General features: G+C 42.9%; 1 long non-coding RNA gene across 1 annotated transcript in view; it reads right to left on the reverse strand.

Annotated features, from left to right (window-relative positions):
- The window catches only part of LOC102980758 (uncharacterized), a 381,128-nt gene that overhangs the window by 106,077 nt on the left and 251,078 nt on the right, over positions 1 to 23,973 (reverse strand). Inside the window, exon 2 of the long non-coding RNA XR_448083.3 lies at positions 18 to 152. This is a non-coding gene — a long non-coding RNA (uncharacterized lncRNA). The remainder of the gene's footprint in view (positions 1 to 17; positions 153 to 23,973) is intronic.

Raw genomic sequence — 23,973 nt, forward strand, 5'->3', positions numbered from 1 at the left:
CCTTAATGCAAACGAACCTTGCACTTTCGTCTCACCACCTGAGAAGGCCATGAGCTGCTGCCGTTGCTTTTGGTGGCTCGCGTGGTGTGTTGATGTTTTTAGTACGATCTGTAGAGTAGGACCATCCTGCTGGTCTGAAGGCCACCGACCAACTGAAAGTAAACACAAAAGAGGAGGGGATTACAGAAGAAATCAGAGGTTAAAGAAGTGGAGGAAGTGATTTGCTGGAGAAAGGCAAGTGTGTCTTGATGATTAACACCAGGTCGGCATGCTGAGAGAAGAACGACACAGACACAGTGAACGTGCGGCATCCGGGTTGCCGGCACATTCTAATGAGCACGATGGTCAAATGCCCTGGGTTTGCCATATGTTGTGGCCATATGCATATCTGGTGAACCAGATGCCCTGCTTTTTTTTCCCAGTATTGCACCATTTTTCTCACAGCATAAAGACATGGCTTAAGTGAGAAGCAGGAGGGGGCAGGGGGGTAGGCAATGATAGCTTGTTATTCCAAAAGGGTGTCGGACAGAAAACATCCGTAAATTCAACCATGTTCTGATTCTGTTTCCAAATATTTAATGAGCACCTACTAGGTTCAAGAAAAGCTTAAATAAAATCGTGGGTGATAAAATATTCTTGAGTTTACTAAGGAAAGGTTAGAGATACTCCTGTACCTGCCACAATTTCTCTCAATAAGCCCTCTCGTCATTCAGTTAAAAATCCTATGCAGTTTGCCTTTTTTTTTTTTTTTTTTGTGGTATGCGGGCCTCTCACTGTTGTGGCCTCTCCCGTTGCAGAGCACAGGCTCCGGACGCGCAGGCTCAGCCGCCATGGCTCACGGGCCCAGCCGCTCCGCGGGATGCGGGATCTTCCCGGACCGGGGCACGAACCCGTGTCCCCTGCATTGGCAGGCGGACTCTCAACCACTACGCCACCAGGGAAGCCCCAGTTTGCCATTTTTAACGTTTATAAAGTCTCTAAGGATTGATAGGGGGCCACTTACGCACGGCCAGTTTTCAAACTGTTTCCTCCATCTGGAAGACTCCTTCTCTACCCCAGTTCCCACCTCTTCTTCAATGCCACTCATTCATCCAGTTACTGGATATTTTTGACTGCCTTTGAAACTGGCACCATTAAAGACACTGGGGTCACCAAAGTGAGCAAAAAAGACACAGTCTCTACCCTCACAGAGCTTACAATCTAGTGGCCTAGACATTATTCAAATAATAAAATAATGTGTAATTGTAACTGGGAGACATGCCAGCAAAGTGAAGTACTGGGAGCTGTGAGAGTGTGAGACAGAGGCCAGGCCAATCCAGGAAGAAGGATGAGTCATCTTGAAGGCACCTCCTGCAGGGAGACACTTCTGATCCTCCAAGTCAAGTGTGCATGGGCACTCCTTCTCTCGCTTCCGGAATCCTACAGCACATGGCTAAGCCCTTAACAAGGTCCATCCGTGTTACCTAGAAATCTGTGTGCCCTTCCCAACCTGGATGGCACAGATTACATGTTACCCACCTTTGCATTCTTTTATTTTTTTTAAATATATTTATTTTATTTATTTATTTTTGGCTGTGTTTGGTCTTCATTGCTGCGCGCAGGCTTTCTCTACTTGCAGCAAGCGGGGTCTACTCTTCGTTGCAGTGCCCAGGCTTCTCATTGATCTGGCTTCTCTTTGCTGGGGAGCACGGGCTCTAGGCACGCGGGCTTCAGTAGTTGTGGCACGTGGGCTCAGTAGTTGTGGCTTGTGGGCTCTAGAGCGCAGGCTCGGTAGTGGTGGCACATGGGCTAAGTTGCTCCACGGCATGTGGGATCTTCCCTGACCAGGGCTCCAACCCGTGTCCCCTGCGTTGGCAGGCGGATTCTTAACCACTGTGCCACCAGGGAAGCCCCACCTTTGCATTCTTAACAGTGCTTTTTTACACAGTCAATAAATATTAATTGAAGTTACTATTTTACACATCTCAATTAATCATCAACAGAGAAAAGAAATATGAATGATTTAAAACATCAGGTAATCAAAAAATCCTCAAGGCTGAGTTTTGCCATGTCTCAAGCTATCCCAAATTGCACAACAAACTCCTGACAGAAATGGAGCTCTTCTTCTGACTCCCAGGCCACTACAACTGGTTGGCTTATATGTTTAAAATGAAAATGAATTTAAAATAATTTATTTCAAGTATGTTTTGGCTCCCTTTGAAGTAGGTCCAGCCACCCTAGAGCACCAACACAGTGAGGCTTGGAGTTAGTACTTAAGCGAATTTCTGCTGTGGACCATAGTCAACACGCTTATAAATCAGCCCGATAAACAGTCCCTTACAAAAACAAAAACAAAAACACAGTCCCTTACACATGGCAAATACTCCAAGACCAAATGAAAAAGCCTTTAGCCAGATACCTCCTGAGAAACAAAAGGGTGGGGAAACTGGCTAAAGAAAATGTCTAGAGGTTTGATTCAGGTACAGTTCAAATTTTTTAAAAATATATTTATTTATTGATTGATTGATTTTTGGCTGTTTTGGGTCTTCGTTGCTGAGTGCGGGCTTCCTCTAGTTGCAGCGAGCGGGGGCTACTTTTCGTTGTGGTGCGCGGACTTCTCATTGCGGTGGCTTCTCTGGTTGTGGAGCACGGCTCTAGAGCCCAGGCTCAGTAGTTATGGTGCACGGGCTTAGTGGCTCCGTGGCATGTGGGATCTTCCCGGACCAGGGCTCGAACCTGCGTCCCCTGCATTGGCGGGCGGATTCTTAACCACTGCGCCATCAGGGAAGTCTCCAGTTCAGATATTTTTACATTTATCTCTGTTCATCTCCATCATAGACTCAGCAGAAAGGAGGGTCTGCATACAGGCAGTGCAGTGAGGGCCCTGACAGATCTCCTTTGAAGCCTTGGGATTATGGACAGTGGTCTCTGAGTAGGATTTCCTACACAGGAATGCAAGAGAAATCAAAGTAAAGCCTCAAAACAAACAGAATGAATCTATCTGCAGAAAAGTACACATTGTGTAATACAAGATTTTTCTTTAAAATAATCTGAAGGAAACTAAAATTAGAATAACTAATCGGGTTATCATTCCATCTAAAATCTTGGATATTTCCATTCCTTCAGGTCATTGAGTTCTGGGTGGCATCTCAGCACTCTCCCATTAAGCCCAAGTGAAGACAGGAGTTAGGCCCTGGTACCTTCGATTCCAACATTCCCTCCTACAAGGAAAGGTTTCCTTAGTGAACAGGACTCTACAGATCAAGCATTGGCCCTTTTCGTAGCAGATTCTAAAATGAGTTCTCAGTATATTTTCTCCAGGTATTTGTAGAACGTGAGAGGGACTGCTTTTGATTTTCTGTAAATGGGTCATTTCTCAATTCCTAACTTAGAAAATTCATTCTTAGTATTTTCCTGCTCTGGGTATCCGGCAGGGGTTTGAGTGAGGGAAGTGTCAGAAGAAATGTTATGCCATAAGTTTAAAAACATTTAAATTATTCTCTTCTATTTTTCAAGGCCTTACATTATGTATCAGTGTAACTGAGTTGCTTCCTGAACTCTTTCTCTGGTTTCTTAATTGGACATTTTATAGATCTGGGGGTACATGTTCAATATGTCTAGGGAGAAAAATCTAACTAGCCAATAATATCAAAATAGGGCTGGAACCAGGAAAGAATCTCTTACACCTATAATCCTCCTGTTCTACTTTTCTGTACTTTTTTGGGGGATGAGGGAAGGAGTACAGACCCAGGGTCTGTACCAGCAAAATAAATTAGAGAACTGAGGCAGCTAGTGTAATAATCCAGTTCAAAAAAAAGATTTCGTGACCTGAATTTTACAGACTGGATGTCTAATAAGCACTTTTACCTGCTAATGGTTCTATTCTCCATGCCCTTGTCAGCGTGGGGTTTTCTAAGTCACAGTTCTTCGGTCAAAGATTTTAGGTCTGGGATCAGGTTGTTAACAGTATAGTCTTTGCAAGCATGGCAGAAGAAGCAGAAAGACATGCCTTTCCCTCCATTGATAGAATCAAGAATCTCACAGTCAATGTGCTGCCCAGAAATAAAGAGATATTTCTAATGTGAATCTAGACAAATGGCCAGTTACAATTTCATTACCAATTGGCAAGCAGTCCTGTACCTAGCATTGTACCACATGCAACATGTAAGTGTCACCACTTGGAGGAAGTAAGTACATCAGTCGGGGTCCCATCAGGAAACACAGTTGTCTCCAGATGGTTCAAACAAGGAGACTTGAAAGAAGGGGCTACTGACAGAGGAGTAAGCAGAGTTAAGGAAACAAACAAGGAATGAGGAATGAGCAGAGAGGGGACTCAGCTTAGAAGGATGCCCTAAGGAATGAGGGTGGGAAATAGTTTCCTGAGACCAGTGAGAGCTGGGCCAAGGGAGGGAGGCCATGAAGCAGGAGCTGTAGTAATGCAGGGGTGCAGCTTCCACTAGAGATGTGCACTCAAGGAAGCAAGGGGGTGGGCAAACCCACCTTCCCACCTCCCTCCCTCTAGTCCATGCCAGTGCCTTCCATTGGCCAAATCCAACCAGGGGCCAGGTTCAGCAGGACTCAGAAAACATAAGAGTGTGTTCAGGGGTGGGAAGCAAATGAAGAATAACTAGCACAGTCAGTAATATTCTTTAGGTCATGGTAAGCTGAACTAGAACTAGTGCTTTAAGCTACCTGAGGGACAGGGCTGTCAACCCCACATCTTCTGTCATACGACTCTATACCTCCCTCAACCAGCACTACGTGCTCTCCCCTGTCCAGGCTCTCTCCCACCACCCTTCCGACTCTCCTCCCCACTCCATCCTTCTCCTCCAAAAACTAGTATTTGCCAAGACTCTCCTAACCTCATTGTCCTCCCCGAAGTATCAATTCTCTCTACTCCCATAGCCCTTAGCAGAAGGTAACACCTACTGTTAGAAGGTGATAATTATTAAGTCTGCATTTTTTTCATCCAGTTAGTGAGTAGTTATTGAGCCTTACTAGATACCAGGAACTGTACTTCATGCTGAGGATACAATGGTGCATTAAAGGGGCGGAGTCCCTACATTCGGAGCTTTCAGTCTAGTAAGGTAAAGAACGGTGAGAATAGTCACAAAAATACATATACAATTACAAACTGTGTTAATGATGAAAAGTACAAAGCACCTTGAGAATATATGGCAGACAGACCTAGTCTGTAGGTTATGGATGACTTTCCTAAGAAATGAGGCCTGAGTTGAGATATGATGAATTGAAATTAACTAGGCGAAAGAAAGTTTGAGGGGGAGAAAGAGAGTGAGACTTCCAGTGGAGATAGCATGTGCAAAGGGCCTGCAGGCAGAGCTGTACTGTTCTTTGATGAACTGATGGAAGATTCATGAAAAGGGTCATGGAGAGCCAGGCAGAGGTAGCTCAGTAAAGCTGGAGCCTCATTCTAACACATCTATGAGCCATATTTGACCAAGTTTCTAGAAACTTAAAGTAGTTCCACTGAGAATAAACATGAGGCTGCAGCCTTTTTAAGTGCATGTTTCACCACTGAAGCCTTATAAAGATCACTTTAGTTCCCCCAAATCTCCTTCCCAAAAGTCACTGCTTTACTGAATTTTGTTAAATAGCCCATTTCCCTGAGGCAGAGGAAATATTAAAGTGACAGGTCTCTGAGCTATAATATTCTGTGAGTTCCTCATATTAACTGATTATTCAAAGAATTGAGAAGGCAAAGGATTGAAGTTGTTTTAAAGAATAATTACGAACTGAATGTTATTGCTTTTTTTCCTTGTCTAGATTTTTTGTTTGCTTATGGGCTCTTTTGGTTAGTTTGGTTTGGGGTTTGTTTTTGCATTTAACCATGAAACAAGTTTTATATGTGAGCAGGGGGAAGAGAGCGGTGGGCTTTTAAAAGACAACAGGTGCATGCAAGGGGAGAGAGGACAGTAGTCAATGATCCCATCTTGCTCACAACCTTGTTTTCCTGGAACTCCAAAGAGTGCAGCCAAGTTCTCAAACCAAAGCTGTTTATTACCTTGTGCTCCCCCTGTTGGTGCCAGGCTCACAGAACCAAGGTGTTTACAGAGGTGAGTCTCCAAATTCTACCCCCTCTCTCTGCTACTTCTGGTTCCAGCACTTCCAGGAGGCCTCCCTACCCCGACCTGCAACTCCAATACCCATTTCTCCAATACTGGAACTCCTCTTCCTCTTAACTCTCAAAGCATGGATTGTCTTTGCCACTTGGGGCAACACTTAATTGCAAATCCTCTTTGTGCTCTATCTTCTTATCAGTATATTATCTTTGACCACTCCATAAATTTCTCCAGGTCAGTGACCATGACTCTGATTTCTTTTGAACCCCAGAGCACTCAGCTCAAAACTAGGCAAATTTTGGTGGATTAACCATCAGAAATAAATGCTTGGTGAGCCTGGAAACAATTAGCAATTGAGAATAAAAATACAACCATGTCCAACCTCTTTTAAAAGAGAATATCACAGATAACATATTGTACAATATTCTTTGTCACCAGATGCTCAATTAATATTCGTTAGCTAATATTTTTTCCTTCTCCTTCTCTGCTACTTCTTTCCCATTGCTGATAGGGAGACCCAAAAGTTTTTGATCCAGGGTCTAATTTCTTTCCTCTTTAAAGGCAAAGCTCCTTTTAAACACAATGACCATTCCATATCCAGGAGACACAGGGCTATGTAGCCCACAAGGCCAGCCAGGTGTAATAGTCTCCCATTTCTCTGGGGTTGAACCCCTTCAGACTTTCTGTCCTAACCCCAACACCTCAGGTTATGGTTTCTTTTTTGCTGATGTAAGTTCTGGAGGTGTCCCCATGGAGACATAAAAAGGCTTCTGGTTTCTACTTAATAAGGAAACTTGAAAATATATAAGGCCCTAAATGCACGGCCTCTGAGAGAATTTCCCCATGGGCCACATCAGGTGTAAGAAATAATTAGGAAAGGCACAACCATACCTGAATTAAACTTAATATTATGCTTACATGCGAGCAAAATACTGTGCCAATCCTCAACTTAATTTTTAAAATTTTGTCTTTCCTTTGTTTTTCTTCTTTTTCTCCTATATAATGATAATACAATTGTTTTGTGCTCCAGACTTTCCTAGGTTTGACTATGTTCTTTTTTGTGTCTGATCTTCAAAATAATCTTGGACAGTAGGCATAGGAGAGAGGATAAGTGGCTTGCCCAAGGTCACATAGCTAGTTAGTGGCACCACCAAGGCTAGAATATAAATAGCCCTCTTTACCCAAATGCCTATCTTAATGTAGATCTCTAATGCCAGAAATATGAATTACAAAGTATGGGATAGCTGAGTCAGGGAGAGAATGTATCCAAGTCTTTTGAGGGCCAACAATACCTTGCTACCCCCCAAATCATCACGAAGCCCCTATATTGGGAATGCATTTCCAACTGGAGTGCTTCTATCCATGGGGCTTGGATAATGGCACTTTCTATTTATCTGACTCTCCACAAGAACTGCATAAGTAAAGGGATGCTTATAAAGCACTTGGAGATCCCAAAGTCCTAAGTGCTATGCTGATGATGTCAGCATCCACTGCAAGGTAGACTGTTTTACATCCAACAATTGTAAACACCGGTGGCATCTGTAATGTCTAACTAGAGCAACTTACAGGTTCTGTTCTTAACTTTGATTTTGACTTGTTTCTGGGCCAGTAACTTAGATCCCTACCCTTATCTTAATGCACTGTTTAGAGTTTAATTTCCTTTTTTGTGGTGCTGTTTGGGGTTGGGATTTTTTTAAAAACAATATGACTCAATTGAAATCAGATTTCCCCTAAAAAAGTCAAACAGATCACAGAGAGGCCCAGTCTAAAAACTCTACCCCATAGCCTGTGGTCATTGCATAGAGAATCCTATCTTTCCTTTGCTACCCTTTAGCTTCTACCTGAATGATTTGTTTTTCTCAGCCTTACCATGGTGCGGTATTGGGGTTGATAAACAAAGCCTCCTGAAAGTACACAGAATGTATTAGTATCACCCACAAAAACTTTGTGGGTAATGTGCGTTTTTTCAGTCCCTATTTAGTCCTTCCTGATTATATTAACTCTATTCCTTTCCATGGTTAGGGCTGCCAAGATATGAACATAGAGATATGAATCTCTAAGGAAACCTATTTATTTGCACACAGGGCCAGCCAGCAATACTTAGGAAGTGGGCTTATTGCCTCCTTCTACACAGCTCCTCTGCTGGGGCCACAGCATGTGACATTCTCAGTCAGAGCATCCCTTTAAGGACCTCAAGGAAACAAGAGTCCTGAGCTGAGAATAAGGCACGTGCTTATACAGGAGTGGAGAGGATGTATGTAGCTCACCCCCTGGCCACTCAATTTCCCCAGAAGAGAATAAGACTTTAAAGAAATGGTGGTGGGAGGAGGACTGGGGATGGAAAGAATCCCAGGAGAAGGTGATCAGAAGGAGGAAGACGAAAACAGTCTAAAAGACGGGAGATCACAATAGGTCCTGCCTCTTCCTAGTCACTTGACTTAGAAAATTGCTTAATCTCCACCGGTCTCATATTTGTTCAATCTCTAAAGTGAGAAATACACTAGAATCCACCTCATAGCATGTGTGTGTGTGTGTGTGTGTGTGTGTGTGTGTCAAATGAATAACATATAGGACTCGCTTAGTAGAGAACGTGGGGTTTGGTGGGGTGTCCATACCAGATTTAGCAGCGATAACAACGCTAGTGCAAGGACAGCCCCAGGACCCCAATCATCCTGGGGAGAACAGTGGAGAAGGGCAAAATAGAGAGGCTGGAGCATGCCAGGGACAAGCTCTGATGCCATGACACTGCCCAGAATAGTCTCTGGGGACACTCATATCTCAGTGATGAGTTAATGAGATCAGACATGCTGTATATACACTGTGCTAATTTTTTCTTTAAAGTTTTCATAAATGGACCAAGGCTGTGGAAGAAAGTCTTCCAATACCATTAGTAGTATATATCTTCCATGACACACAATTAGTTGTTTGGAGGGAAAGAAAGAGCTGTGAGACAATAAGGGGAATGGGGGATTAACAAGAGAAAAGTTTACATTATTTTTCCTTGAGTAAAATACTTGCATTTATTGAACCATTTTAAGAAATCCTTTCTCTAGGATCAAAAAGTCTTGGCTCTTGAGTTGGAGATGGGAAGAGGGTGTGGGGAGGGGTGAGGATTCCTTTGAATTAAGATTATTTACAGAACGAAGCTATGTTTAATTGCTCTAATTATTTTTCAATGAAGAAAAATAATATCCCCATATTTGTTTCAGGGAACTCAGTAATGGTTAAGGATATTACTAAGGATTTTCTGCTTACGTGCAGGTTTCAGAAGAATGCAAAACATTCAAAAGGTACGGTGCCCCTCTTTTAAAAAAAATCCCCCAGGTAGAAGACACAATAAATTGTATCTATTCTACAGAAAAGAGACCTTCTATTTTAACTATTTTTGTCTTTATTAGAGTTGAATTCCGCTACTGTTCTTCCAAATCTGGCAACAGGTTTCTGATACTCAATATCATTATCTCAGTATATTAATTAGTTTTCAAGACCCCCAAGCAATAAAAACCTAGTCGTTCAAGGTCACAGCTTGACTTACTTACAATTGACAAATAACTTGGCAAACTCTGCACTGAGCCACTCCATACAATAGAAAATATATTGTCATTCAAGTTAACAAAAGAATCTTTCTTTGCCATCTCACTACAATGGCACTGCAAATGAACATCGTCTGAATAAAATCCTAACCACATTTTCACTCTCATTAACCACAGTAGGGTAGCACACAATTTGCCTGGCTCCTGCTTAGACCACTGTGCACCATTTTAGTAGCAGCAGTTTGATGGGTTTTATGGCAGGTGATATATGGAGTGGGAGTTTCGGGAGTCGTAAACAGAAGGCACTGTGTATCACAATGTGGTTTAGGGATATAATGGCTGTGTTGTAAAGCAAGGGATGACAGTACTGCACTAGGCTTGGGGTACTGAACCAATAGACCAAACAGCTCAACATAATTCAAGTAAGAGTGAAAAAAGTCCTAGGAAGGGGTGTGCGTGCGTGTGTGTGTGTGTGTGTGTGTGTGTACACACGCGTGTGCATTACAGGCCTTCTTCTAGCTTTCATTAATTACTTCACATGGATTTGAATAGGAACTACTAAAACTGAAGTAAATCTGTGTCCCCCTGAAAAAAACAGAACATTTCTCTTTCCTTCTAGCACAATCTTTTTCTGCCTTAACCACTTTCAGTGGCAAAATAATCGAGTGAGCAGCTAGTCCTGGCACAAGGAAAGGAGCAGCAGAAATTTAGGGAGATTGATATGGAGGAGAAAATAACACCAAAATAAGCTTTCTTTTCTTTCCAGGAGATCCCAGCCTGGATGGCAGGGGGCTCAAATTCTGCCTGACTTACAAGGTCCCCTTCTGCCCAGACAGCAGGGAGACTTTGAGGGGTTTAGGAAGTCTTGGGATCCCTTCTGTTAACATCTCTCAGTGTCCTGGGTGTCCAAGACCCCAGCTGTCTCTAAGTTACTTCCAGTCGCTTTCTCCCAGAAGGCTGGGTCTGGTATTTTCCAAACCAAAAATGGCAACATGTGGTCTCTTTCAAAGAAGACTATGTTGAACCAACAAATGAGGGCCTATGGTTACTAACCTGCTGTGTGGCCTTGGCCAACTCACAAAACCTCTCTGAGTCTTCATTTCCGTTTGGCACATTATCCTACCTTACTGACCTACTACAGGGATCATGTCAGATAGTGGCTTGAAATTCTAAAGCAAATGCCAATATAAATCATCATCTTTATCACCATCATTGTCATCACCATCCTTATCATAGCAGTATAAGGTACTGAGATATTAACGTGTGTTTTGTTCTCATTACATTTCCCGCTCCTTGGCTCCTAAAGAGTCGTCAGGCTCTTTGTGTTCCCTTACTTTAGCAGAGGATTGTAGAGACTGAAAGTAGAAATTGCCTGCAGAAAAATCCCTACCTGGCTTTTTTTTTTTCCCTAAAAGTTTGAGCTCACTGAGACATAGGGAAAGAAGCAAATACTTTCGAGTGGGGAGGTTTCCCAAGACTGAGAAGGGACTGGAGGGGAGTGGGACTCCAGGGATCGGTTGCATTGCAATAGTGGTGACACCGAGGGGAGGTGACAGGGCCACTGGTGGGGAGTTGGTACAATGCACCTAAAGAGGCTGACCTTAGACAGGAAGGCGTCCAGCCTTGGCAAAATCATGGTGCCAAAGAAGCACTGGATTCACCAGACTCAAAGAAACCAAAGCAGGTGAGGGTGTGAATAATACTCAGGGTGGACTGATGCCGGAGGGGCTTAGAGAAACGTCTTCGGTCCCACCTCTCCGCCAAAATGAGTGACACTGAATTTGTCATCTGAGCCCAATCAGATAAAATTTGATTTAAATAAAATACTGCTGCACACCTGTGTTTGTGGCCTAAAGTTCAGATCTACTTTATTATCACCCTGGATACTTGTCTCAGGATGGGAAGCAGACCTCAACCATGATTTAAATTATACGAGTCGACAGTGATATTCCCATCCCTGTCTACTTCACATTTGCATATTACTCCTTCAAAGACTTGACACAACTGAGGACACTCAAAAAGAATATACCACTACCCTCCCAAAAGAACCCACGAAGGAAATACAAGAACAAAGGCAGCCTCACTAGAAAGAGGTCTCAGCTTCCCAAGGGAACTGCTCGGAGGAAGACATCTCCCTTTGGAATGCTGAAGTTCCAATGCATTTTTAAAAATCTCCATGCCATTGCCTCATCCCCCACTACCCTTTATATCTGCAGGACTAGAATGGAGACACATCCTCCTGCACCTCAGCCCACCCCTAGGCCTCACGTCCTGACACCAAACTCCATCCGGGCACACTGCCGTGGTCTGTGTGGAACTGCTGAGGCTGTCACTTCATTTCCTCCTTCCTTCTTAACTAGGAAATGACTGACCCACGTGTTCCACGTATCTATTTATCAACAGATCATAAGACCAGTCTTCTGAGATCTTGTGACAGGTCCCATTAACTGTGAGCTACCCAATAATGTGTATAATCAGTTGTTAATGGCACTATGCTATTCTGTGATAGCTGGGCCATTAGTGAGTGTCAGCGCAGTCCCCCACCTGACTGATACGTGGCCTCGGAGAAACTGCACATTTCCATTTGTGATGGTTCCCACACAGGTGACAGGTGGGTCGGTGCCTTCCGAAATTACCCATTCTGGACACCTGGGTGTCTGGTCCAAGTCTCTGAGACTCCTTTGGTAAACAGGCTTATGGGTGCTTGAGCTGTAAGGGGAAAGAATATGCCATTTGAAGTGATAAAACTAAGTCCAAAAGCAAAGAGATAGGTGCCTCTCATCCTCAAGGTACTTTGAGTCACAGCAAGATAACTGACACTTTGGGGATAATCCTAAAATTTCAAGTCCTTCTAAAAACAGACCTTCTCAATGCCATTCAACATACAAATCCCTTATAATGATCCAGCCATAGCTGTCCTCTGTGACTGTGGAGAGACTTCAACAAGTTCCACAGAGGTTAGAATTTTTCACACACACACACACACACACACACACACACACACACACACTTCTTTTCAAATAAAAATGTCTCCACCACCAAACCTTGAATTCAATTCTCCATGCTTATTCCAAGACTTCCTCGGTTCCCTCTATATACGTTTTGTAACCATTTCATTTAAGGGACCAGGAGCAAAAAGTACCAAAAGCCTCAAGCAAAAGGGAAATGTACAAAACTCTATGTCATGAGTTTTCCCTTCCTGCTCACTGCAAAATCCATGCCCATCACCCAGACAGGATGACCTCCAGCCTCAGCCTAAATTCAGACAGCTCAGAAGTGTTCCCAGCTTAGACCTTCATAGGTCAGAATTTGATTTATTTGGGAAAGGAAAGTTTCATTGAACCTAGAAATCTGTCAACCGAATCCAGCCAATGCTCAAGTGATTTACATCTGCTCTACGGCCCAGCTCTGCCTATCAAAGACCCTAGAGTTTTTACTGCTGCCTCCATAAAAAAGAAATTTAGCACTAAGGACTTGCCAAAGGGTCATCGCATGTTGTTGGAGGGAAATAAAAAATGAGATATTTGTAAAGTGCAGGGAAAAAGGATGAGGCTCAGCTTACATTCTCCCTCCAGTCTGGCTGCCAAGAAAGTGGGGCCTGGGTCTATTCTTTCCGGAAAAGTCATTTCCTCAGAACGATTGAGGAAACAAAGGTACTCCTAGGCCTCGGAGGGGAGGAGGATTCCTAACCCAGCTTGGGGTCCTAGAGGAACGACGACAGCCCTGGTCCAAATTTACCCCAGAGCGAGAGGGCTTAGGCTTGGTATGTCACAATGTGGCAGAGGTGGGGTGGAGAAGCCAAAGCTCTGATCGTGAATTGCCTAAAACACCAAAACACACTGTTCAGAATCCTTTCCCAAGGAGAAGTGGATCTTTCAGAGGCATCAGCCGCACCAACTCCAATAGAAACCAGACATCCAAGCCCAACTGCCCAACAGTAAAATGGCAGATAAGATGAGAATGCGGGGAATGATTCCTCCCTGGGCAGTGATTCATTCCTTCATTAGGGGGGGAAATGCATTAAGTGCCCACTACATGCCACACACTGAGCTGAAGATTCAGAGACGAACCGACCAAACTGCAGCTTCTGCACTTCTGAACCTTGGAGGAGAGTGAAGAACCCTCATGGTTTGAAAGGTGAGCTCAAGGAATAGGACCAATTAGGGAAGCTCTGAGCCATCTCGATAAGATGACTCAGCTGTCAATGCCTCCTGATGAACCTATACTGTTATATAATCTCACATCCTGATTCTGCCTGAATCTCTGCTTGTTCAGGAATGCACCCATTTATTTAATCATGCATGCATTTATTCAGTCAACCAATGTTTATTGAGGATCTAGTATTTTCTAAACATCATGCTACACTCTAGAGGGATAGATCTGAGCAAAACCAAACATGATTCTTGCCTTCATGGAGCTTATTAATAGTTAATTGCAAGTAAATGTGGAATTTCAACTAAGTGACACAAAGGAGAAATTCAGGGTGCTCTCTATATATTAGAGCTTAAAATGAGGAGGGAGGGTTGATCTGATCAGGGAGATGATGGATAATTTCCCTGATGCTTGACTCTGATTGAGAGGATGAGAAGATGTTAGGAACATAAAAGGAGGAGGGAAGGGTGCTCCAGGCAGAGGTAACTGCAGCCACCAGAGCTGGGTGCTGTGCGGTGAGTAGCAAGACTAAAGTAAGGCCAGGGTTGCTGAAGCACAGCATGAAGGAGTGCCTGGAAGAAGACAGGGCTGCAGAAGAATACATGGGAGTTGGATCACACTCTTCAGGCATTGCGACTTTGTCCTGGAAACCACAAAAAACTTTTTCAGGCTGCCACATGATCATATTCTATTTTAGAAAAAGTCCCTCTGGTTGCAGGATGGAGAACAGAAAGGAAGGAAACCAGCAAAGATGCAGGGATATCAGCTGGGAGTCATTTACAGTCCAATTTGGCTCAGTTAAGGGTGGTGCTGGAGTTGGGAATGTGGAAAAAAAGTGAACGCGTTAGGAGGTAAAGGCAAAAAAGATTCGGATTGGATATGCGTGGTGAGGGGTTGTCTAGGTTTCTGGTTTGTGTAAGTGGAGGGACAGCGGCCCAAACCACGGTCTGCATTGAGGTCTTGATCTACGTTCACCACCACTTCTCAGCTTGCCTGACCCTCTTCCAAGATGCATGTGCCCAGTTCCTGACCTTTAACCTCAATAATGAGTGAGCTGGTCTCAACCCCAACCTTCTAGACCAGGTCTCCTGATGATGCCCTTCAGATATTCATATGGCTTCACGTACCATGACATCTCCACACCTCTTGCTTAGGATCTAAGCAACTCTCACCCCTACCTCTCTACTTCCACCTCTACTCCAACCAACCAGATCTTTCCAGTTCAAGTTGCTGCACATTCTATCACTCTGGTTAAAACAGGGGGCAAATACTCCTTCATGGCTGTTTGCGGAGACTTATCCCTGATAGATAACGTTGTGTTTTCATGGTTGGACACACAAAAAAGACTCAATTCTCATCTATACAATAATGGAGGAATAAGTAATGGTGCTATTCTTTGCACTACTATTTACTGAACACAACATTATATACTTTATAAAGTTTAAACTACTTAAACTTCACAATATTGCCATGAGGAAGATACTATGATTATTATCCCCATTTTATAGATGAGGAAACCAAGGCACAGAGAGATTAATTAATTAGCCCAAAGTCACACGGCTGATAAGTGGTAGAAGTAGGATTCAACCTAGATGGCCTGACTCTGGAGCTAGTTCTCTTGGCCACGACCCACTAGTGCCTGGGACAGAGATTCAAATTTGTCTGGCTTGAAAACTCATGCTACAGTCATAGGTGTACACATGCACAGGCTCTCCCAAACTCAGAACCCTGGTTACAGGTCTTCAATCCCTCTTGGTCCAGCCATATTCCCATCATTACAAAACGGAAGGATTCATCAAATAACCCCAAGAAATAAAGCCTTCACTGTGCAGAATCAAAAGTCAAGTGTCATTATTTCTAATGATTTTCTGCTGTTTTCATATATGTCTTTGCTATGGTTATCTCTCATTTTCTTTGGGAAACTGGATTCCAGTAGTGGTTATGAAATGATGCAAGGCTGTTCGTCCCTTATACCAAATAACCCCACACTGCTGCACATTTGAGTTGGCTTCCCTATTTATTGGTCCCTCCCTCCCCGTTATCTGTTACTTTTCAGATCTCAAGGCTGCTACTAGTTCTGTATCTCACACCTTTCTTCCCTTCTTGGAATTCACTGCTATTAATCTGTTGTTTTGTTGTTTTTTTTTTTAAACAATTTTATTGGAGTATAATTGCTTTACATTGTTGTGTTAGTTTCTGGTGTATAACAAAGTGAATCAGCTATACCTATACATGTATCCCCATATCCCCTCCCTCTTGCGTCTCCCTCCTACCCTCCCTATCCCACCCCGCTAGGTGGTCACAAAGCACCGAGCTGATCTCCCTGTGCTATGTAGCTGCTTCCCACTAGCTATCTATTTTATATTTGGTAGTGTATATATGTCCAGGCCACTCTCTCACTTCATTCCCCTTTTGAAAAATAAGTGGGTTTTTTTCCTAGGAAGAAATATACTACTCTGAATAAGAGGACAGCCGCCCTCTTTGTCTGTCATACTTTGTATACTATACAATAAATCATGTCAAATTGGGGGTGACTCTCCTCCACTCCAACAGAGTAAATCACAGGAGCTTGGAGACATACTCATTTTGCGTATTAGATTACTGTTAATATTAATAAAAATAGCAAATATTATTGCACATTATGCCAGGCATTGTGATGAGTACTTTGTAGTCACTATCTGACTTAATCCTTGCATTAACCCTATCTGCTAGGTGTAATTAATATTACTTTACAGAGGAGGAAACTGAAGTTTAGAAAGATTGTGTAACTTTCCCAAGGACACACAGATCAAAAGCTACAAAGCCAAGACCTGAACTCAGGTATCTCTGGCTCCAAAACCATTCATTTATCCAATATGTTAGACAGCTAGAAGACCATTTGAGAAGTCAACATCAACAGAAGCTTGTTAGAAATTTAGAATCTCAGACCCCACTCCAGACCTACTGCATTTTCTTAAGATTCTCAGATGACTTGTATGAACACTGATGTTACAAAGACACTAATCTTTACCATTCCCCAGACTTCAAGCTTCAGGGCCCCTTCACTGTCCGAAATACATTGAAGAACTGGAGAAATAACCATAAGACCGCCACTCTGTCTTACACTGGTGCCCACCCTGGGGTATGTATGTAGTAGGAATTAGAAGACCGCATGCTGGATGAACTGAGCATCTTTTCAGACCATCCTCATCCATCACTGTGACCATCCCCAAACCTATGCAGTTGCATCTTCTGCATCTCCAGCCACGCTTCCCCAAACCTTTAGGTGTAAACTTGTCTCCAGGTAGTCTCGCCAAGTCTATGCAGTTTGTTTTCAGCATTTGATACCTTCCCTTCTACTCTCCTTTTCCACAACACTCTCCCCTAATATAGAGTCTAGGCTTGCAAGATAAGATACAGGATCCATAATTATATCTAAATTTCAGATAACAACAACAAAAATTTAGTATACATATGCCCCGTGGAATATTTGGGACATACTATACAAAAAAATGTATTCATTGTTTACCTGAAATCAAATTTAACTGGACGTCTGTATTTTCATTAGCTAAAGCTAATAAAAGGTGAAAGGTTTATGAGGAATAAGAGAGTCACAGGATTTCAAAGTATCACTCTAAATTGCAAAGGGAAAAACAAAAACCTGCCATGGAGAGTACCTGCATTCACTACCTTAACCAAATGATCAAACTTAAGATCACTGATGGTGGTATGTCTTGACCCATGTGCTTCTGGGTGAGAAACAGTGTCAAGCATATAGCATCTCCTATAAAGCATCCAAGATATCAAGGTCTGATGGTTATCCCACCAAGCTTTCAGAGCTAACTTCCAGTTATAGGAAATACAGGGGACAGAGGCACAAAAAAAAATGACACCAAGAGAAAATGATGAAGAAAATCCAGATAATGAGATATTATACAAGACAGCTGTCCTGGTCTATTTTTAAAATCTATACTATTTTTTTTAAGTGGGGTACTGTTGGACTTCTCTAAATTAAAGGAATCTAAAGAAACATTACAACCAAATGTACTGCATAAAACTTGATTGGATCCTGGTACTGAAATTTAATTAGCTATAAATGACATCTTGAAGACTTAAGAAATTATTCTTAGGTATAATAATGGTAATAGGGTTATTTAAAGGAATGTCTCCATTTTCAGGAGGTACATCAGAAGCATTAAGGCTAAAGTATCATGATGTCTGCAACTTATTTTCAAATTGCTCAGTATATACATATATATGTGTGTAGATAAATTTGTGTGTTTAGATATTTACAGATAGAACAAGTAACAGTTGTTGAAACTTGGTGGTCACTGTACAATTTTTCCAACTTTTCTGTACATTAAAAAATGTTCATAACAAAGGGATGGGGGAAAACTTTTCCTCAAACCTGAGAAGTCAGCCTGCTTCATAGGGCAATCCTATCTCTAAAATAATACTACCAACTCTGCAAGATCGGAGTCTTTATGATACCACAGAGGATCAGGTGTAGTGGATGAAAAGCTTTTCTCTATAATAGCAAGAAAGTATCTGTACCATGAATTTAAAAAGTGTAATCTGAATGTACCTGAGCTTCAAGTTTACAGACTCTAAATTAAGAAGCCCTAGGCATGTTCCTCATTCTAAAGACACAGTATCCTCTATCCTCCCGATGGCCTCACCTGTGGCGTGTACATAAGTCCTGGGGAACAAAAGGGGTAAAAGAGCCCCCATACAAATCAGCTGTGCATCCCTAGCACCGAAAGTGTAACGGGTGGCTAAGGGTGAATGGCTATGTGTTATAATGACTCCTCTCTCATTTATAAAACAGAGATGGTATGTAGATCAAATTAGTCACAAATACCTTTTCCTTCCCCTGTCATGTGACTTGCCCTGCCTCCCAGCAGGCACAAATTGCTTCCCCATCCCACTGTCAGACTTGGCCGTGATTTACTTTGGTCAGTGACATGTGCATGGACCTGATGCGGGACCCGATGTAATAATATCCAAGCAGAAACTTTAAAAGTGAATGAAATTTTGCCATTTGCAACAACATAGATGGACCTGGACGGTATTATGTTTAGTGAAATAAGTCAGACAGAGAAATACAAATGCAATATGTTTTCACTTATATGTGAAATCTAAAAATAAATAAATAAATATAACAAAACAGAAACAGACTCACAGATCCAGAGAACAATTTAGCGGTTACCAGTGGGGAATTTTGGGGAAGGGACAAGATAGAGGAAAGGGATTAGGAGGTACAAACTACTAGGTATAAAATAAATAAGATACAAGGATGTAATGTACAGCACAGGGAATATAATCTATAAAAATACTCAATCACTATGCTGTACACCTGAAATTAATATACTATCGTAAATCGATTATACTTCAATTTTTTAAAGAGGGATTACAAAGTTCAATCCACTCTTGCATTTTTCTTGTGTTGTTCCACCAATGAGAACAACATGTCCAGGATAAGGAATGCTCCTCAGCCAGGGTCCCAGAATGAGAAAACACACGAACAGACCCACAGTTGGCCTTCAGCTTGGCACAGAGCTGCGGTCAACTTGTGGCCCTCACAAAATGCAAATGAGAAAAAAGTGTTTTACCTTGTAAGTCACTGGTATTTGAGGGGAGTTGTTACTGCAGCAATAGCTGACTCACTCCAAAGATAATAACAGTATGGACCTTGCAAGGTTGTTATTCACATCAAATGACATAATGCCTGAAAGGCAGGTAGCATAGCATCTGACATATAGTCACTGTTCAGAAACTGTAAGTTGTCACGACAGGTCTGTTTCTCCAGGTGCATCCATACCTCTGCCAAGCACACTGACCTGCCATGTTGCTGATGTTCAGCTTGAGTCTCTAACACACTGATACCAATTCGCCATAGACTAGCCCTCCACCAACACTCTGGGTAATCTCTTCTCTCTGCCACTGCCCCTGGGCAATATCGTAGTTTGCCTCTGGGTCTTCCGTGTTTTATGCCTCTGGGCCTGTCTGCACAGTGCCTGGCTCTCCTCTGCAGGGCACCTGGGTGATGGCAGTAACTCATTCATGACCTCTGTCACCCCTTGGTGCCCACTTTCTCAGCTAATACCACCTGGCACTCCATTACTGCCTAGCTCCAGATTTCCAGGTCTCATGAATCTCTATCAGAAAAAGAAATGCATGATCTTTCTGGCTGTGCTATTTTGTAGGGGGAGGGGGGGGTGTCATAGAAACTTCTTGCAGAGGTGCTTGGCTTCCTAGCAATCTCTTGTTTTTAGTTTTTGTGTGGCCAGGGTTCAGGGGTGCCTCCAGGTAGCTGGGTCAGCTGGATTTCAGCAGAGCTTTTCATTGTCCTAGAACTATGGTCCTTTACCAATCTCCCTGTGGCTAAGCTGGACCACTTCTACCAGACCTCCTCACTCTGTGTGTGTGTGTGTGTGTGTGTGTGTGTGTGTGTTTCTCTTAAAGCCCCACTGTTCTTCTTTGTGATCTGGTATCTGCTGGAATCAAACCCACTCAAATTTTCCAAGTATGTTGGCATGAGTCTGAGCCTCAGTGATGGAAGGGATTTACCTTCCTTCCCACAGGGCCACGTAAATCAGTGGATGGTCAGAGTCTGCCCAAATGATGTGGGCAAGAGAGTGCTAGTTTCAAGGTCACCAATATCCACACACAAGTCTCAACTCACTCCAGCCATGACCTCTACTAACCAAGCATGGTTTCCACATTCTAGCTTATAAATTAATTTTCACAATAAATTGCTTTCAAATATTAAGTAATTCAACTGGATTAAGACCATGCTATTGAAGGTAAGTCCCCAGACCAGGGAACCTGGAATTGAGTATCTCATTCCCACTCCACGAATCTCCAGTCCTAGCTCTGCAGCTAGCTGGCCAAGCTGGCCCTGGATGAGCCTCTTCACACTCATCTGAACAATGAGTGAGACCAGGGGTCAGCACACTATGACCTGTGGGCCAAAACTGGCCTGCCACTTCTCTTTGTAAGTAAAGTTTCATGGAACCCAGACACGCTCACTGTGTATGTACTGTCCATGGCTGCTTTCTTGCTACAACAGCAGAGTTGAGTATTTGTGACAAAGACTGACTGGCCTACAAAGCCTAAAATACTTACCATCTGGCCCTTTAAAGTAAAACTAGGTTACCCTTGGGTTAGATGATGAACGAGTTCTCCTCGAGCTGTAATACTCTGGAATTCTCCAATTCTAGTGCCGTATCCAGCTCCATTAAAACTTGCAATATTTAGGGGAAGGTGTCTGGAAAAAACTCATCCTACCCAAGATTTTGAAATGGTTCATGCTACAGCCATTCCACCAAAAATATGGCTCATCAGGTAGGGAGGTGAGGAAGAGTATCTTTCAGAAGCAAGAGAAGCCTGAGACGGTTGCAGCTAATTTAGCTTTTCAAGGAGAACTTGTGTTTGATCCTGAGCGTGTGTGTGTGTGTGTGTGTGTGTGTGTGTGTGTGTGTGTGTGTCTGTGAAAGCTCCATGTATCTACTTCTGTTCACATTAATAGAAGGTACATGGCTCCTTCAAGAGGGAAAATATCTTTCAGAAAGAGCATAATTTGCTCTAGTGGATAACAAATAGTTGGAAGTTTTCTCAGCAAGCAACCAATGTATCTAGTTTCAGATTCCTTTTTCAAGCCAAGAAAATGATGATGATCTCTAAGCCATCGTTGTCTTTTTTGACACAGACCTGAACTCAGCATTCTAAACAGGACTATGCAGAATTGGATTACATTTCACCTCCCTCACCCATCCATCTTCCCTTTCCTGCTCATTTGCTGGGCTGCAGAAGTATTGAGTGCTCCAGGACAGACTTGGTTTTCCAAACCATGCAAGTCATTATGAATGGCCTTGTGTCCAGGTAAAGGTTAAGGAGGTCTTTTGTTGTTCTAGTTTAACTTGTCCCTGCCACTACAGCCTAATCATTCCACATAATAACAGGCCTGATACACAGGCCCGAGTCAAAGTCACAAGTCAATAAATCCATTCCTTTCTCCCTTTCAGGCAAAGTGTTGAATAGTACTGAGTGTGCAGTGTCACCAGATCCCGTAGTCCATCACATCAAGGTCATCTGGTATACGGCACATAAAAAAAACAACTTTCCTTCTTTTCAGTGCCTTGCACATCTGAGAGAAGCATCGCTGTCCCACACACAAGGGTGGATGAGGGAGGGGTTGAAAAGCAAAGATCAATCGATAGCTCTGGTTCACAGAATACTGGAGCCACTGAAACTGACAGCCACGATCCTAGACATCAGCTACCCCTGCCGTCCTCCTTGTTTCATGAATACGGAAACTGATGTCAGAGAGGGTAAGGGATGTGTCCAAGATCATGTGGCCGGCACCTTTCAGAGTTAGGACTGGAACACAGGTCTCCTGACTCCCAGTCCAGTACTCATTGCTTTGAAAGGGGAAGATGGTGGATGCTTTTGCATTTAGAGAAGAGGACAAGAAATCTCCCTTTTCCTAAACAGAACACACTAGCCACCCCCACTCCCAAACACACAGAGTCCATTCTCTGCATTCAGATAGTGCCCCATCTGTAGATAAATTGTATGAAGTCACACTCTGTTTCTAGAGGAAAAATACCCAAACATCTAAAAGCCTCAGTGTCCTCATCTGTAAAATGGAGATAATAATGGTGTCTATTTCAAAGGGCTGTGGTGAGGCTGAAAAAGCAGAGGACAATACCTGACTCACGGGGATGGCTCAGTAAATGCTAGCTCTTACTGTCATCACCACTGTCACCAGGACAATGACAACTGCTGTGTGTTGGCCCGCAGACAGCTGCCTAGCCAGCCTCTCTCTTTTCGCACCGGGTAGGTGTCTCTCAGCTGCTCCCAGTGACACAAAATACGGCTCACCAAATTATCTTTTCATCTCTGGTGTGAAAATATAACCTGCTGATAGAGGCTCATTGGAAGTATGCATCCTGAGTTACAGTTTGTTTACTTTGCTAAGGGACTTCCAGCTTTTCCAGGTTCATAAATTCCTTGTGGTAGACAGGGGAAGGATTGTAAATTAACTTGAATAATAGGACCACGTTTGTGTACCTTCCAAAGGTTTAAATTGCTTTGAAAGGAAAAAAAAAAGACACTTCTCATCTGCTGTCTCTATTTTTCCCTTAATGAGCAGTTGGATTAGATACCCTCAGAGGTGAGGAACCAAGGAGAGATATGAACCAAATGTCAAGAATTTCCCCCCAGGGACCTGGAGACCATCTTTCCACCATATCTGTGAAACAGATTTAACAATGAGGACTTGAGGACCAGATCGTGCCAAATACCTGTTTCTGTTTGGCAAAGGCTGGGGTTCTCTGGCATAATCACCACCTACTATTGCAAAGACTATGCCAAAAGGGCACATACTTCAGGTGCAGGGAACTGGGCTTCCCCTGAAGAATTAAGAATGTGCCTGAAATCTGTCTAGCACGGTACCGGGCACATAGTAGGCATTCTTTATAAACTACTCATTTCTCCATAAACATCTTCTTGTCCATTCTTCACAATTCTGAAAGCCTCATCCTAGAAAAGAAAGCTTTCAATCAAGGCACAGGACAACCACTGGGAGTCAGCTGCGTAATAAAGAGTCCAAAGGTCTGGCTTCCATGCATTGACCTTGAGCCGGTCTGAACTGAAGAAGATATTTATTCTCATGACATTCTGAGATACTGCAAAGATGAATGGAATACTTTCCATAAATATTGTCTAAGGTCAACTAGCAAAACTCACTTTGTCTAGGCTAGAAATTATGGCATAAAAGTTACCATCAGTACCACTTTTTTGTAAAAACATCTTTATTGGAGTATAATTGCTTTACAATGTTGTGTTAGTTTCTGCTGTATAACAAAGTGAGTCAGCTATACATATACGTATATCCCCATATCACCTCCCTCTTGCGTCACCCTCCCACCCTCCCTATCCCACCCCTCTAGGTGGTCACAAAGCACTGAGCTGATCTCCCTGTGCTATGTAGCTGCTTTCCACTAGCTATCTATTTTACATTTGGTAGTGTATATATGTCAATGCTACTCTCGCACTTCATCACAGCTTACCCTTCCCCCTCCCCGTGTCCTCAAGTCCATTCTCTACATCTGCATCTTTATTCCTGTCCTGCCCCTAGGTTCATCAGAACCATTTTTCTTTTTTAGATTTCTACATCTGTGTCTTTATTCCTGTCCTACCCCTAGGTTCATCAGAACCATTTTTTTTTCTTTAGATTCCATATA

Source organism: Physeter macrocephalus, chromosome 12 (genome assembly GCF_002837175.3).
Source record: "Physeter macrocephalus isolate SW-GA chromosome 12, ASM283717v5, whole genome shotgun sequence".
Classification (NCBI taxonomy): Eukaryota; Metazoa; Chordata; class Mammalia; order Artiodactyla; family Physeteridae; genus Physeter; species Physeter macrocephalus.